A 14,698-nucleotide genomic window follows, 5' to 3' on the forward strand; every position below is an offset into this window, starting at 1 on the left:
TAGCTAGCGATGCATTGGAAGAAATTGCCGGGGAGTTAGGAAGGGACAGTGTCGTCCGTGTACTTACGGTGTTCATTTGTTGAACTAGAAATCGTCGAGTGTAGCATAGTCACAAGTGAATTGTCAGTCCTCCGTTCTAAATTAGTGGCATCTGAAATGGAGAAAGATCAGACCATGAGAAATTGGCCTCCACATACGAGTTTAGGTTACAAGACATTAAGATATCATCTAGCCTTCAGCTGGTGTCAATTGGTCCTGAGTCCCTTCACAATAATAATAATAATAATGATAATAATAATAATAATAATAATATTATTATTATTATTGTTATTATTAAAATTACGATTAATAATGATAATAATAAACCCCTACAAATTACAAAAAGTAAATGCCTGAAAGTTTGGAATCTTAAATAGCAACTTAGGTGTAGATGGATTTATTATTGTTAGTTGTTTTCATTACTCCCCATGGGGAGTGGCCAATCCCGGAGGTACTGCAATACCGGGCCAAACCCGTGGCGAGAGCGGAGCAAGCCCCTGACATCTCACCCAGTTCCAAAAATCAGTTTAATATCGAAGTCCCCCAATGGGGGACGTATCAGATATTAAGCTGATAAGAACAGATACTACACTTTGATCTTAGCCAAAAGGCCGAGAAGCGATAAAGTATCGATCATTTTCAAAGTTTTATATATAACATTTTTGAACAAGTCCTAAATTATCTTCTGATCATCCAACCGATATAATTATTTAGGCCCACCAGTTCCTATCGTCCTGGCCATATTCTCACAACGACACTGCTATCATCGTTCCAATAGTGCTCCCCTCATCATGGTATGGTACTCCTACGGAGGATGTCATTTCTAGGACATTTTGATGTTACTCTAATGTAAAACGTGAGTACTGTAGTGCAACGTCGGCTTCGGAAATTGGCCCTCTTCCAACTGTTCAGCTTAATCATTGAGACGTAGTTTAGCGTCATGACGTCATCACAGTTCACGATCGATGGACCCAAGCGGGTGTTGTTAGAGAGAAGAAGAAAGACGTAACTTGACAGTGCTATCAAGTAAGGTAGACCTTCTACGCACATTAGAAAATACATCAGAGAAAGGCCGCAATACAAGGCAATTGGGAGTCCCGATTTTCCTTACTCAACAAATCGGCGTTTGCAGGTTCGCACATTTTGTCCGGATTAAACACGACCTGATTGTTGTTGTATAGCAGACCTCACCTAACTTGACCAACGACTGATTAACTAATGCCCTCAAACATTTAAATCCAATGGCCAAAAAAAAAAAAAAAAAAAAAAAAAAAAAAAAAACAAGTCCAATTTTCACCCCTCTGCTCATGCGCGGGCCATGGTAGCCAGTCGTAAGCATCCTCTCTGACTCCTATCAAGGCCACTGTCGATGAAAAATCCACCTGGAATCAAAGCGCTTGTATTCCATGGAAATGACATGAAAACATCGCCCTTTTAAGTGAATATTGCAAGGAACACAGCTGAATGAGCTAGCTAGCGATGCATGGAAGAAATTGCCGGAGTTAGGAAGGGACAGTGTCGTCCGTGTACTTACGGTGTTCATTTGTTGAACTAGAAATCGTCGAGTGTAGCATAGTCACAAGTGAATTGTCAGTCCTCCGTTCTAAATTAGTGGCATCTGAAATGGAGAAAGATCAGACATGAGAAATTGGCCTCCACATACGAGTTTAGGTTACAAGACATTAAGATATCATCTAGCCTTCAGCTGGTGTCAATTGGTCCTGAGTCCCTTCACAATAATAATAATAATAATGATAATAATAATAATAATAATAATAATATTATTATTATTATTGTTATTATTAAAATTACGATTAATAATGATAATAATAAACCCCTACAAATTACAAAAAGTAAATGCCTGAAAGTTTGGAATCTTAAATAGCAACTTAGGTGTAGATGGATTTATTATTGTTAGTTGTTTTCATTACTCCCCATGGGGAGTGGGCCAATCCCGGAGGTACTGCAATACCGGGCCAACCCGTGGCGAGAGCGGAGCAAGCCCCTGACATCTCACCCAGTTCCAAAAATCAGTTTAATATCGAAGTCCCCAATGGGGACGTATCAGATATTAAGCTGATAAGAACAGATACTACACTTTGATCTTAGCCAAAAGGCCGAGAAGCGATAAAGTATCGATCATTTTCAAAGTTTTATATATAACATTTTTTGAACAAGTCCTAAATTATCTTCTGATCATCCAACCGATATAATTATTTAGGCCCACCAGTTCCTATCGTCCTGGCCATATTCTCAACAACGACACTGCTATCATCGTTCCAATAGTGCTCCCCTCATCAGGTATGGTACTCCTACGGAGGATGTCATTTCTAGGACATTTTGATGTTACTCTAATGTAAAACGTGAGTACTGTAGTGCAACGTCGGCTTCGGAAATTGGCCCTCTTCCAACTGTTCAGCTTAATCATTGAGACGTAGTTTAGCGTCATGACGTCATCACAGTTCACGATCGATGGACCCAAGCGGGTGTTGTTAGAGAGAAGAAGAAAGACGTAACTTGACAGTGCTATCAAGTAAGGTAGACCTTCTACGCACATTAGAAAATACATCAGAGAAAGGCCGCAATACAAGGCAATTGGGAGTCCCGATTTTCCTTACTCAACAAATCGGCGTTTGCAGGTTCGCACATTTTGTCCGATTAAACACGACCTGATTGTTGTTGTATAGCAGACCTCACCTCACTTGACCAACGACTGATTAACTAATGCCCTCAAACATTTAAATCCAATGGCCAAAAAAAAAAAAAAAAAAAAAAAAAAAAAAACAAGTCCAATTTTCACCCATCTGCTCATGCGCGGGCCATGGTAGCCAGTCGTAAGCATCCTCTCTGGACTCCTATCAAGGCCACTGTCGATGAAAAATCCACCTGAATCAAAGCGCTTGTATTCCATTGGAAATGACATGAAAACATCGCCCCTTTTAAGTGAATATTGCAAGGAACACAGCTGAATGAGCTAGCTAGCGATGCATTGGAAGAAATTGCCGGAGTTAGGAAGGGACAGTGTCGTCCGTGTACTTACGGTGTTCATTTGTTGAACTAGAAATCGTCGAGTGTAGCATAGTCACAAGTGAATTGTCAGTCCTCCGTTCTAAATTAGTGGCATCTGAATGGAGAAAGATCAGACCATGAGAAATTGGCCTCCACATACGAGTTTAGGTTACAAGACATTAAGATATCATCTAGCCTTCAGCTGGTGTCAATTGTCCTGAGTCCCTTCACAATAATAATAATAATAATGATAATAATAATAATAATAATAATAATATTATTATTATTATTGTTATTATTAAAATTACGATTAATAATGATAATAATAAACCCCTACAAATTACAAAAAGTAAATGCCTGAAAGTTTGGAATCTTAAATAGCAACTTAGGTGTAGATGGATTTATTATTGTTAGTTGTTTTCATTACTCCCCATGGGGAGTGGGCCAATCCCGGAGGTACTGCAATACCGGGCCAACCCGTGGCGAGAGCGGAGCAAGCCCCTGACATCTCACCCAGTTCCAAAAATCAGTTTAATATCGAAGTCCCCCAATGGGGGACGTATCAGATATTAAGCTGATAAGAACAGATACTACACTTTGATCTTAGCCAAAAGGCCGAGAAGCGATAAAGTATCGATCATTTTCAAAGTTTTATATATAACATTTTTTGAACAAGTCCTAAATTATCTTCTGATCATCCAACCGATATAATTATTTAGGCCCACCAGTTCCTATCGTCCTGGCCATATTCTCAACAACGACATTGCTATCATCGTTCCAATAGTGCTCCCCTCATCATGGTATGGTACTCCTACGGAGGATGTCATTTCTAGGACATTTTGATGTTACTCTAATGTAAAACGTGAGTACTGTAGTGCAACGTCGGCTTCGGAAATTGGCCCTCTTCCAACTGTTCAGCTTAATCATTGAGACGTAGTTTAGCGTCATGACGTCATCACAGTTCACGATCGATGGACCCAAGCGGGTGTTGTTAGAGAGAAGAAGAAAGACGTAACTTGACAGTGCTATCAAGTAAGGTAGACCTTCTACGCACATTAGAAAATACATCAGAGAAAGGCCGCAATACAAGGCAATTGGGAGTCCCGATTTTCCTTACTCAACAAATCGGCGTTTGCAGGTTCGCACATTTTGTCCGGATTAAACACGACCTGATTGTTGTTGTATAGCAGACCTCACCTAACTTGACCAACGACTGATTAACTAATGCCCTCAAACATTTAAATCCAATGGCCAAAAAAAAAAAAAAAAAAAAAAAAAAAAAAACAAGTCCAATTTTCACCCCTCTGCTCATGCCGGGCCATGGTAGCCAGTCGTAAGCATCCTCTCTGACTCCTATCAAGGCCACTGTCGATGAAAAATCCACCTGAATCAAAGCGCTTGTATTCCATTGGAAATGACATGAAAACATCGCCCCTTTTAAGTGAATATTGCAAGGAACACAGCTGAATGAGCTAGCTAGCGATGCATTGGAAGAAATTGCCGGAGTTAGGAAGGGACAGTGTCGTCCGTGTACTTACGGTGTTCATTTGTTGAACTAGAAATCGTCGAGTGTAGCATAGTCACAAGTGAATTGTCAGTCCTCCGTTCTAAATTAGTGGCATCTGAAATGGAGAAAGATCAGACCATGAGAAATTGGCCTCCACATACGAGTTTAGGTTACAAGACATTAAGATATCATCTAGCCTTCAGCTGGTGTCAATGGTCCTGAGTCCCTTCACAATAATAATAATAATAATGATAATAATAATAATAATAATAATAATATTATTATTATTATTGTTATTATTAAAATTACGATTAATAATGATAATAATAAACCCCTACAAATTACAAAAAGTAAATGCCTGAAAGTTTGGAATCTTAAATAGCAACTTAGGTGTAGATGGATTTATTATTGTTAGTTGTTTTTCATTACTCCCCATGGGGAGTGGGCAATCCCGGAGGTACTGCAATACCGGGCCAACCCGTGGCGAGAGCGGAGCAAGCCCCTGACATCTCACCCAGTTCCAAAAATCAGTTTAATATCGAAGTCCCCCAATGGGGGACGTATCAGATATTAAGCTGATAAGAACAGATACTACACTTTGATCTTAGCCAAAAGGCCGAGAAGCGATAAAGTATCGATCATTTTCAAAGTTTTATATATAACATTTTTTGAACAAGTCCTAAATTATCTTCTGATCATCCAACCGATATAATTATTTAGGCCCACCAGTTCCTATCGTCCTGGCCATATTCTCAACAATGACACTGCTATCATCGTTCCAATAGTGCTCCCCTCATCATGGTATGGTACTCCTACGGAGGATGTCATTTCTAGGACATTTTGATGTTACTCTAACGTAAAACGTGAGTACTGTAGTGCAACGTCGGCTTCGGAAATTGGCCCTCTTCCAACTGTTCAGCTTAATCATTGAGACGTAGTTTAGCGTCATGACGTCATCACAGTTCACGATCGATGGACCCAAGCGGGTGTTGTTAGAGAGAAGAAGAAAGACGTAACTTGACAGTGCTATCAAGTAAGGTAGACCTTCTACGCACATTAGAAAATACATCAGAGAAAGGCCGCAATACAAGGCAATTGGGAGTCCCGATTTTCCTTACTCAACAAATCGGCGTTTGCAGGTTCGCACATTTTGTCCGGATTAAACACGACCTGATTGTTGTTGTATAGCAGACCTCACCTAACTTGACCAACGACTGATTAACTAATGCCCTCAAACATTTAAATCCAATGGCCAAAAAAAAAAAAAAAAAAAAAAAAAAAAAACAAGTCCAATTTTCACCCATCTGCTCATGCGCGGGCCATGGTAGCCAGTCGTAAGCATCCTCTCTGACTCCTATCAAGGCCACTGTCGATGAAAAATCCACCTGAATCAAAGCGCTTGTATTCCATTGGAAATGACATGAAAACATCGCCCCTTTTAAGTGAATATTGCAAGGAACACAGCTGAATGAGCTAGCTAGCGATGCATTGGAAGAAATTGCCGGAGTTAGGAAGGGACAGTGTCGTCCGTGTACTTACGGTGTTCATTTGTTGAACTAGAAATCGTCGAGTGTAGCATAGTCACAAGTGAATTGTCAGTCCTCCGTTCTAAATTAGTGGCATCTGAAATGGAGAAAGATCAGACCATGAGAAATTGGCCTCCACATACGAGTTTAGGTTACAAGACATTAAGATATCATCTAGCCTTCAGCTGGTGTCAATTGGTCCTGAGTCCCTTCACAATAATAATAATAATAATGATAATAATAATAATAATAATAATAATATTATTATTATTATTGTTATTATTAAAATTACGATTAATAATGATAATAATAAACCCCTACAAATTACAAAAAGTAAATGCCTGAAAGTTTGGAATCTTAAATAGCAACTTAGGTGTAGATGGATTTATTATTGTTAGTTGTTTTCATTACTCCCCATGGGGAGTGGGCCAATCCCGGAGGTACTGCAATACCGGGCCAACCCGTGGCGAGAGCGGAGCAAGCCCCTGACATCTCACCCAGTTCCAAAAATCAGTTTAATATCGAAGTCCCCCAATGGGGGACGTATCAGATATTAAGCTGATAAGAACAGATACTACACTTTGATCTTAGCCAAAAGGCCGAGAAGCGATAAAGTATCGATCATTTTCAAAGTTTTATATATAACATTTTTTGAACAAGTCCTAAATTATCTTCTGATCATCCAACCGATATAATTATTTAGGCCCACCAGTTCCTATCGTCCTGGCCATATTCTCAACAACGACACTGCTATCATCGTTCCAATAGTGCTCCCCTCATCATGGTATGGTACTCCTACGGAGGATGTCATTTCTAGGACATTTTGATGTTACTCTAATGTAAAACGTGAGTACTGTAGTGCAACGTCGGCTTCGGAAATTGGCCCTCTTCCAACTGTTCAGCTTAATCATTGAGACGTAGTTTAGCGTCATGACGTCATCACAGTTCACGATCGATGGACCCAAGCGGGTGTTGTTAGAGAGAAGAAGAAAGACGTAACTTGACAGTGCTATCAAGTAAGGTAGACCTTCTACGCACATTAGAAAATACATCAGAGAAAGGCCGCAATACAAGGCAATTGGAGTCCCGATTTTCCTTACTCAACAAATCGGCGTTTGCAGGTTCGCACATTTTGTCCGGATTAAACACGACCTGATTGTTGTTGTATAGCAGACCTCACCTAACTTGACCAACGACTGATTAACTAATGCCCTCAAACATTTAAATCCAATGGCCAAAAAAAAAAAAAAAAAAAAAAAAAAAAAAAAACAAGTCCAATTTTCACCCCTCTGCTCATGCGCGGGCCATGGTAGCCAGTCGTAAGCATCCTCTCTGACTCCTATCAAGGCCACTGTCGATGAAAAATCCACCTGAATCAAAGCGCTTGTATTCCATTGGAAATGACATGAAAACATCGCCCCTTTTAAGTGAATATTGCAAGGAACACAGCTGAATGAGCTAGCTAGCGATGCATTGGAAGAAATTGCCGGAGTTAGGAAGGGACAGTGTCGTCCGTGTACTTACGGTGTTCATTTGTTGAACTAGAAATCGTCGAGTGTAGCATAGTCACAAGTGAATTGTCAGTCCTCCGTTCTAAATTAGTGGCATCTGAAATGGAGAAAGATCAGACCATGAGAAATTGGCCTCCACATACGAGTTTAGGTTACAAGACATTAAGATATCATCTAGCCTTCAGCTGGTGTCAATTGGTCCTGAGTCCCTTCACAATAATAATAATAATAATGATAATAATAATAATAATAATAATAATATTATTATTATTATTGTTATTATTAAAATTACGATTAATAATGATAATAATAAACCCCTACAAATTACAAAAAGTAAATGCCTGAAAGTTTGGAATCTTAAATAGCAACTTAGGTGTAGATGGATTTATTATTGTTAGTTGTTTTCATTACTCCCCATGGGGAGTGGGCCAATCCCGGAGGTACTGCAATACCGGGCCAACCCGTGGCGAGAGCGGAGCAAGCCCCTGACATCTCACCCAGTTCCAAAAATCAGTTTAATATCGAAGTCCCCCAATGGGGGACGTATCAGATATTAAGCTGATAAGAACAGATACTACACTTTGATCTTAGCCAAAAGGCCGAGAAGCGATAAAGTATCGATCATTTTCAAAGTTTTATATATAACATTTTTTGAACAAGTCCTAAATTATCTTCTGATCATCCAACCGATATAATTATTTAGGCCCACCAGTTCCTATCGTCCTGGCCATATTCTCAACAATGACACTGCTATCATCGTTCCAATAGTGCTCCCCTCATCATGGTATGGTACTCCTACGGAGGATGTCATTTCTAGGACATTTTGATGTTACTCTAACGTAAAACGTGAGTACTGTAGTGCAACGTCGGCTTCGGAAATTGGCCCTCTTCCAACTGTTCAGCTTAATCATTGAGACGTAGTTTAGCGTCATGACGTCATCACAGTTCACGATCGATGGACCCAAGCGGGTGTTGTTAGAGAGAAGAAGAAAGACGTAACTTGACAGTGCTATCAAGTAAGGTAGACCTTCTACGCACATTAGAAAATACATCAGAGAAAGGCCGCAATACAAGGCAATTGGGAGTCCCGATTTTCCTTACTCAACAAATCGGCGTTTGCAGGTTCGCACATTTTGTCCGGATTAAACACGACCTGATTGTTGTTGTATAGCAGACCTCACCTAACTTGACCAACGACTGATTAACTAATGCCCTCAAACATTTAAATCCAATGGCCAAAAAAAAAAAAAAAAAAAAAAAAAAAAAAAACAAGTCCAATTTTCACCCCTCTGCTCATGCGCGGGCCATGGTAGCCAGTCGTAAGCATCCTCTCTGACTCCTATCAAGGCCACTGTCGATGAAAAATCCACCTGAATCAAAGCGCTTGTATTCCATTGGAAATGACATGAAAACATCGCCCCTTTTAAGTGAATATTGCAAGGAACACAGCTGAATGAGCTAGCTAGCGATGCATTGGAAGAAAATTGCCGGAGTTAGGAAGGGACAGTGTCGTCCGTGTACTTACGGTGTTCATTTGTTGAACTAGAAATCGTCGAGTGTAGCATAGTCACAAGTGAATTGTCAGTCCTCCGTTCTAAATTAGTGGCATCTGAAATGGAGAAAGATCAGACCATGAGAAATTGGCCTCCACATACGAGTTTAGGTTACAAGACATTAAGATATCATCTAGCCTTCAGCTGGTGTCAATTGGTCCTGAGTCCCTTCACAATAATAATAATAATAATGATAATAATAATAATAATAATAATATTATTATTATTATTGTTATTATTAAAATTACGATTAATAATGATAATAATAAACCCCTACAAATTACAAAAAGTAAATGCCTGAAAGTTTGGAATCTTAAATAGCAACTTAGGTGTAGATGGATTTATTATTGTTAGTTGTTTTCATTACTCCCCATGGGGAGTGGGCCAATCCCGGAGGTACTGCAATACCGGGCCAACCCGTGGCGAGAGCGGAGCAAGCCCCTGACATCTCACCCAGTTCCAAAAATCAGTTTAATATCGAAGTCCCCCAATGGGGGACGTATCAGATATTAAGCTGATAAGAACAGATACTACACTTTGATCTTAGCCAAAAGGCCGAGAAGCGATAAAGTATCGATCATTTTCAAAGTTTTATATATAACATTTTTTGAACAAGTCCTAAATTATCTTCTGATCATCCAACCGATATAATTATTTAGGCCCACCAGTTCCTATCGTCCTGGCCATATTCTCAACAACGACACTGCTATCATCGTTCCAATAGTGCTCCCCTCATCATGGTATGGTACTCCTACGGAGGATGTCATTTCTAGGACATTTTGATGTTACTCTAATGTAAAACGTGAGTACTGTAGTGCAACGTCGGCTTCGGAAATTGGCCCTCTTCCAACTGTTCAGCTTAATCATTGAGACGTAGTTTAGCGTCATGACGTCATCACAGTTCACGATCGATGGACCCAAGCGGGTGTTGTTAGAGAGAAGAAGAAAGACGTAACTTGACAGTGCTATCAAGTAAGGTAGACCTTCTACGCACATTAGAAAATACATCAGAGAAAGGCCGCAATACAAGGCAATTGGGAGTCCCGATTTTCCCTTACTCAACAAATCGGCGTTTGCAGGTTCGCACATTTGTCCGGATTAAACACGACCTGATTGTTGTTGTATAGCAGACCTCACCTAACTTGACCAACGACTGATTAACTAATGCCCTCAAACATTTAAATCCAATGGCCAAAAAAAAAAAAAAAAAAAAAAAAAAAAAAAACAAGTCCAATTTTCACCCCTCTGCTCATGCGCGGGGCCATGGTAGCCAGTCGTAAGCATCCTCTCTGACTCCTATCAAGGCCACTGTCGATGAAAAATCCACCTGAATCAAAGCGCTTGTATTCCATTGGAAATGACATGAAAACATCGCCCCTTTTAAGTGAATATTGCAAGGAACACAGCTGAATGAGCTAGCTAGCGATGCATTGGAAGAAATTGCCGGAGTTAGGAAGGGACAGTGTCGTCCGTGTACTTACGGTGTTCATTTGTTGAACTAGAAATCGTCGAGTGTAGCATAGTCACAAGTGAATTGTCAGTCCTCCGTTCTAAATTAGTGGCATCTGAAATGGAGAAAGATCAGACCATGAGAAATTGGCCTCCACATACGAGTTTAGGTTACAAGACATTAAGATATCATCTAGCCTTCAGCTGGTGTCAATTGGTCCTGAGTCCCTTCACAATAATAATAATAATAATGATAATAATAATAATAATAATAATAATATTATTATTATTATTGTTATTATTAAAAATTACGATTAATAATGATAATAATAAACCCCTACAAATTACAAAAAGTAAATGCCTGAAAGTTTGGAATCTTAAATAGCAACTTAGGTGTAGATGGATTTATTATTGTTAGTTGTTTTCATTACTCCCCATGGGGAGTGGGCCAATCCCGGAGGTACTGCAATACCGGGCCAACCCGTGGCGAGAGCGGAGCAAGCCCCTGACATCTCACCCAGTTCCAAAAATCAGTTTAATATCGAAGTCCCCCAATGGGGGACGTATCAGATATTAAGCTGATAAGAACAGATACTACACTTTGATCTTAGCCAAAAGGCCGAGAAGCGATAAAGTATCGATCATTTTCAAAGTTTTATATATAACATTTTTTGAACAAGTCCTAAATTATCTTCTGATCATCCAACCGATATAATTATTTAGGCCCACCAGTTCCTATCGTCCTGGCCATATTCTCAACAACGACACTGCTATCATCGTTCCAATAGTGCTCCCCTCATCATGGTATGGTACTCCTACGGAGGATGTCATTTCTAGGACATTTTGATGTTACTCTAATGTAAAACGTGAGTACTGTAGTGCAACGTCGGCTTCGAAATTGGCCCTCTTCCAACTGTTCAGCTTAATCATTGAGACGTAGTTTAGCGTCATGACGTCATCACAGTTCACGATCGATGGACCCAAGCGGGTGTTGTTAGAGAGAAGAAGAAAGACGTAACTTGACAGTGCTATCAAGTAAGGTAGACCTTCTACGCAACATTAGAAAATACATCAGAGAAAGGCCGCAATACAAGGCAATTGGGAGTCCCGATTTTCCTTACTCAACAAATCGGCGTTTGCAGGTTCGCACATTTTGTCCGGATTAAACCACGACCTGATTGTTGTTGTATAGCAGACCTCACCTAACTTGACCAACGACTGATTAACTAATGCCCTCAAACATTTAAATCCAATGGCCAAAAAAAAAAAAAAAAAAAAAAAAAAAAAACAAGTCAATTTTCACCCCTCTGCTCATGCGCGGGCCATGGTAGCCAGTCGTAAGCATCCTCTCTGACTCCTATCAAGGCCACTGTCGATGAAAAATCCACCTGAATCAAAGCGCTTGTATTCCATTGGAAATGACATGAAAACATCGCCCCTTTTAAGTGAATATTGCAAGGAACACAGCTGAATGAGCTAGCTAGCGATGCATTGGAAGAAATTGCCGGAGTTAGGAAGGGACAGTGTCGTCCGTGTACTTACGGTGTTCATTTGTTGAACTAGAAATCGTCGAGTGTAGCATAGTCACAAGTGAATTGTCAGTCCTCCGTTCTAAATTAGTGGCATCTGAAATGGAGAAAGATCAGACCATGAGAAATTGGCCTCCACATACGAGTTTAGGTTACAAGACATTAAGATATCATCTAGCCTTCAGCTGGTGTCAATTGGTCCTGAGTCCCTTCACAATAATAATAATAATAATGATAATAATAATAATAATAATAATAATATTATTATTATTATTGTTATTATTAAAATTACGATTAATAATGATAATAATAAACCCCTACAAATTACAAAAAGTAAATGCCTGAAAGTTTGGAATCTTAAATAGCAACTTAGGTGTAGATGGATTTATTATTGTTAGTTGTTTTCATTACTCCCATGGGGAGTGGGCCAATCCCGGAGGTACTGCAATACCGGGGCCAACCCGTGGCGAGAGCGGAGCAAGCCCCTGACATCTCACCCAGTTCCAAAAATCAGTTTAATATCGAAGTCCCCCAATGGGGGACGTATCAGATATTAAGCTGATAAGAACAGATACTACACTTTGATCTTAGCCAAAAGGCCGAGAAGCGATAAAGTATCGATCATTTTCAAAGTTTTATATATAACATTTTTTGAACAAGTCCTAAATTATCTTCTGATCATCCAACCGATATAATTATTTAGGCCCACCAGTTCCTATCGTCCTGGCCATATTCTCAACAACGACACTGCTATCATCGTTCCAATAGTGCTCCCCTCATCATGGTATGGTACTCCTACGGAGGATGTCATTTCTAGGACATTTTGATGTTACTCTAATGTAAAACGTGAGTACTGTAGTGCAACGTCGGCTTCGGAAATTGGCCCTCTTCCAACTGTTCAGCTTAATCATTGAGACGTAGTTTAGCGTCATGACGTCATCACAGTTTCACGATCGATGGACCCAAGCGGGTGTTGTTAGAGAGAAGAAGAAAGACGTAACTTGACAGTGCTATCAAGTAAGGTAGACCTTCTACGCACATTAGAAAATACATCAGAGAAAGGCCGCAATACAAGGCAATTGGGAGTCCCGATTTTCCTTACTCAACAAATCGGCGTTTGCAGGTTCGCACATTTTGTCCGGATTAAACACGACCTGATTGTTGTTGTATAGCAGACCTCACCTAACTTGACCAACGACTGATTAACTAATGCCCTCAAACATTTAAATCCAATGGCCAAAAAAAAAAAAAAAAAAAAAAAAAAAAAAACAAGTCCAATTTTCACCCCTCTGCTCATGCGCGGGCCATGGTAGCCAGTCGTAAGCATCCTCTCTGACTCCTATCAAGGCCACTGTCGATGAAAAATCCACCTGAATCAAAGCGCTTGTATTCCATTGGAAATGACATGAAAACATCGCCCCTTTTAAGTGAATATTGCAAGGAACACAGCTGAATGAGCTAGCTAGCGATGCATTGGAAGAAATTGCCGGAGTTAGGAAGGGACAGTGTCGTCCGTGTACTTACGGTGTTCATTTGTTGAACTAGAAATCGTCGAGTGTAGCATAGTCACAAGTGAATTGTCAGTCCTCCGTTCTAAATTAGTGGCATCTGAAATGGAGAAAGATCAGACCATGAGAAATTGGCCTCCACATACGAGTTTAGGTTACAAGACATTAAGATATCATCTAGCCTTCAGCTGGTGTCAATTGGTCCTGAGTCCCTTCCCAATAATAATAATAATAATGAAATAATAATAATAATAATAATAATATATTATTATTATTGTTATTATTAAAATTACGATTAATAATGATAATAATAAACCCCTACAATTACAAAAAGTAAATGCCTGAAAGTTTGGAATCTTAAATAGCAACTTAGGTGGTAGATGGATTTATTATTGTTAGTTGTTTTCATTACTCCCCATGGGGAGTGGGCCAATCCCGGAGGTACTGCAATACCGGGCCAACCCGTGGCGAGAGCGGAGCAAGCCCCTGACATCTCACCCAGTTCCAAAAATCAGTTTAATATCGAAGTCCCCCAATGGGGGACGTATCAGATATTAAGCTGATAAGAACAGATACTACACTTTGATCTTAGCCAAAAGGCCGAGAAGCGATAAAGTATCGATCATTTTCAAAGTTTTATATATAACATTTTTTGAACAAGTCCTAAATTATCTTCTGATCATCCAACCGATATAATTATTTAGGCCACCAGTTCCTATCGTCTGGCCATATTCTCAACAATGACACTGCTATCATCGTTCCAATAGTGCTCCCCTCATCATGGTATGGTACTCCTACGGAGGATGTCATTTCTAGGACATTTTGATGTTACTCTAACGTAAACGTGAGTACTGTAGTGCAACGTCGCTTCGGAAATTGGCCCTCTTCCAACTGTTCAGCTTAATCATTGAGACGTAGTTTAGCGTCATGACGTCATCACAGTTCACGATCGATGGACCAAGCGGGTGTTGTTAGAGAGAAGAGAAAGACGTAACTTGACAGTGCTATCAAGTAAGGTAGACCTTCTACGCACATTAGAAAATACATCAGAGAAAGGCCGCAATACA

At 39.9% G+C, this 14,698-nt stretch overlaps 10 non-coding genes across 10 annotated transcripts; all 10 read right to left on the reverse strand.

Moving 5' to 3' along the window:
- Positions 1 to 469: 469 nt before the first annotated feature.
- Positions 470 to 662, reverse strand: LOC149769801 (U2 spliceosomal RNA). Its single transcript, XR_016419079.1, has one exon. It is a non-coding gene; the product is annotated as a U2 spliceosomal RNA (small nuclear RNA).
- A 1,315-nt stretch (positions 663 to 1,977) lies between these two features.
- LOC149769802 (U2 spliceosomal RNA) lies at positions 1,978 to 2,168 on the reverse strand. The gene has a single exon (XR_016419074.1). It is a non-coding gene; the product is annotated as a U2 spliceosomal RNA (small nuclear RNA).
- Positions 2,169 to 3,482: 1,314 nt separating this feature from the next.
- LOC149769803 (U2 spliceosomal RNA) lies at positions 3,483 to 3,675 on the reverse strand. The gene has a single exon (XR_016419053.1). It is a non-coding gene; the product is annotated as a U2 spliceosomal RNA (small nuclear RNA).
- A 1,316-nt stretch (positions 3,676 to 4,991) lies between these two features.
- On the reverse strand, positions 4,992 to 5,183 carry LOC149769804 (U2 spliceosomal RNA). The gene has a single exon (XR_016419072.1). It is a non-coding gene; the product is annotated as a U2 spliceosomal RNA (small nuclear RNA).
- Positions 5,184 to 6,499: 1,316 nt separating this feature from the next.
- On the reverse strand, positions 6,500 to 6,692 carry LOC149769805 (U2 spliceosomal RNA). The gene has a single exon (XR_016419064.1). It is a non-coding gene; the product is annotated as a U2 spliceosomal RNA (small nuclear RNA).
- A 1,318-nt stretch (positions 6,693 to 8,010) lies between these two features.
- LOC149769806 (U2 spliceosomal RNA) lies at positions 8,011 to 8,203 on the reverse strand. The gene has a single exon (XR_016419075.1). It is a non-coding gene; the product is annotated as a U2 spliceosomal RNA (small nuclear RNA).
- Positions 8,204 to 9,519: 1,316 nt separating this feature from the next.
- Positions 9,520 to 9,712, reverse strand: LOC149769807 (U2 spliceosomal RNA). The gene has a single exon (XR_016419086.1). It is a non-coding gene; the product is annotated as a U2 spliceosomal RNA (small nuclear RNA).
- A 1,320-nt stretch (positions 9,713 to 11,032) lies between these two features.
- LOC149769808 (U2 spliceosomal RNA) lies at positions 11,033 to 11,225 on the reverse strand. Its single transcript, XR_016419088.1, has one exon. It is a non-coding gene; the product is annotated as a U2 spliceosomal RNA (small nuclear RNA).
- A 1,315-nt stretch (positions 11,226 to 12,540) lies between these two features.
- On the reverse strand, positions 12,541 to 12,734 carry LOC149769809 (U2 spliceosomal RNA). Its single transcript, XR_016419073.1, has one exon. It is a non-coding gene; the product is annotated as a U2 spliceosomal RNA (small nuclear RNA).
- Positions 12,735 to 14,050: 1,316 nt separating this feature from the next.
- On the reverse strand, positions 14,051 to 14,243 carry LOC149769810 (U2 spliceosomal RNA). Its single transcript, XR_016419054.1, has one exon. It is a non-coding gene; the product is annotated as a U2 spliceosomal RNA (small nuclear RNA).
- Positions 14,244 to 14,698: the final 455 nt, after the last annotated feature.

The sequence above is a fragment of the Sinohyriopsis cumingii genome, unplaced genomic scaffold (assembly GCF_028554795.1).
Source record: "Sinohyriopsis cumingii isolate HCF-2022 unplaced genomic scaffold, ASM2855479v2 utg003256l, whole genome shotgun sequence".
NCBI lineage: Eukaryota > Metazoa > Mollusca > Bivalvia > Unionida > Unionidae > Sinohyriopsis > Sinohyriopsis cumingii.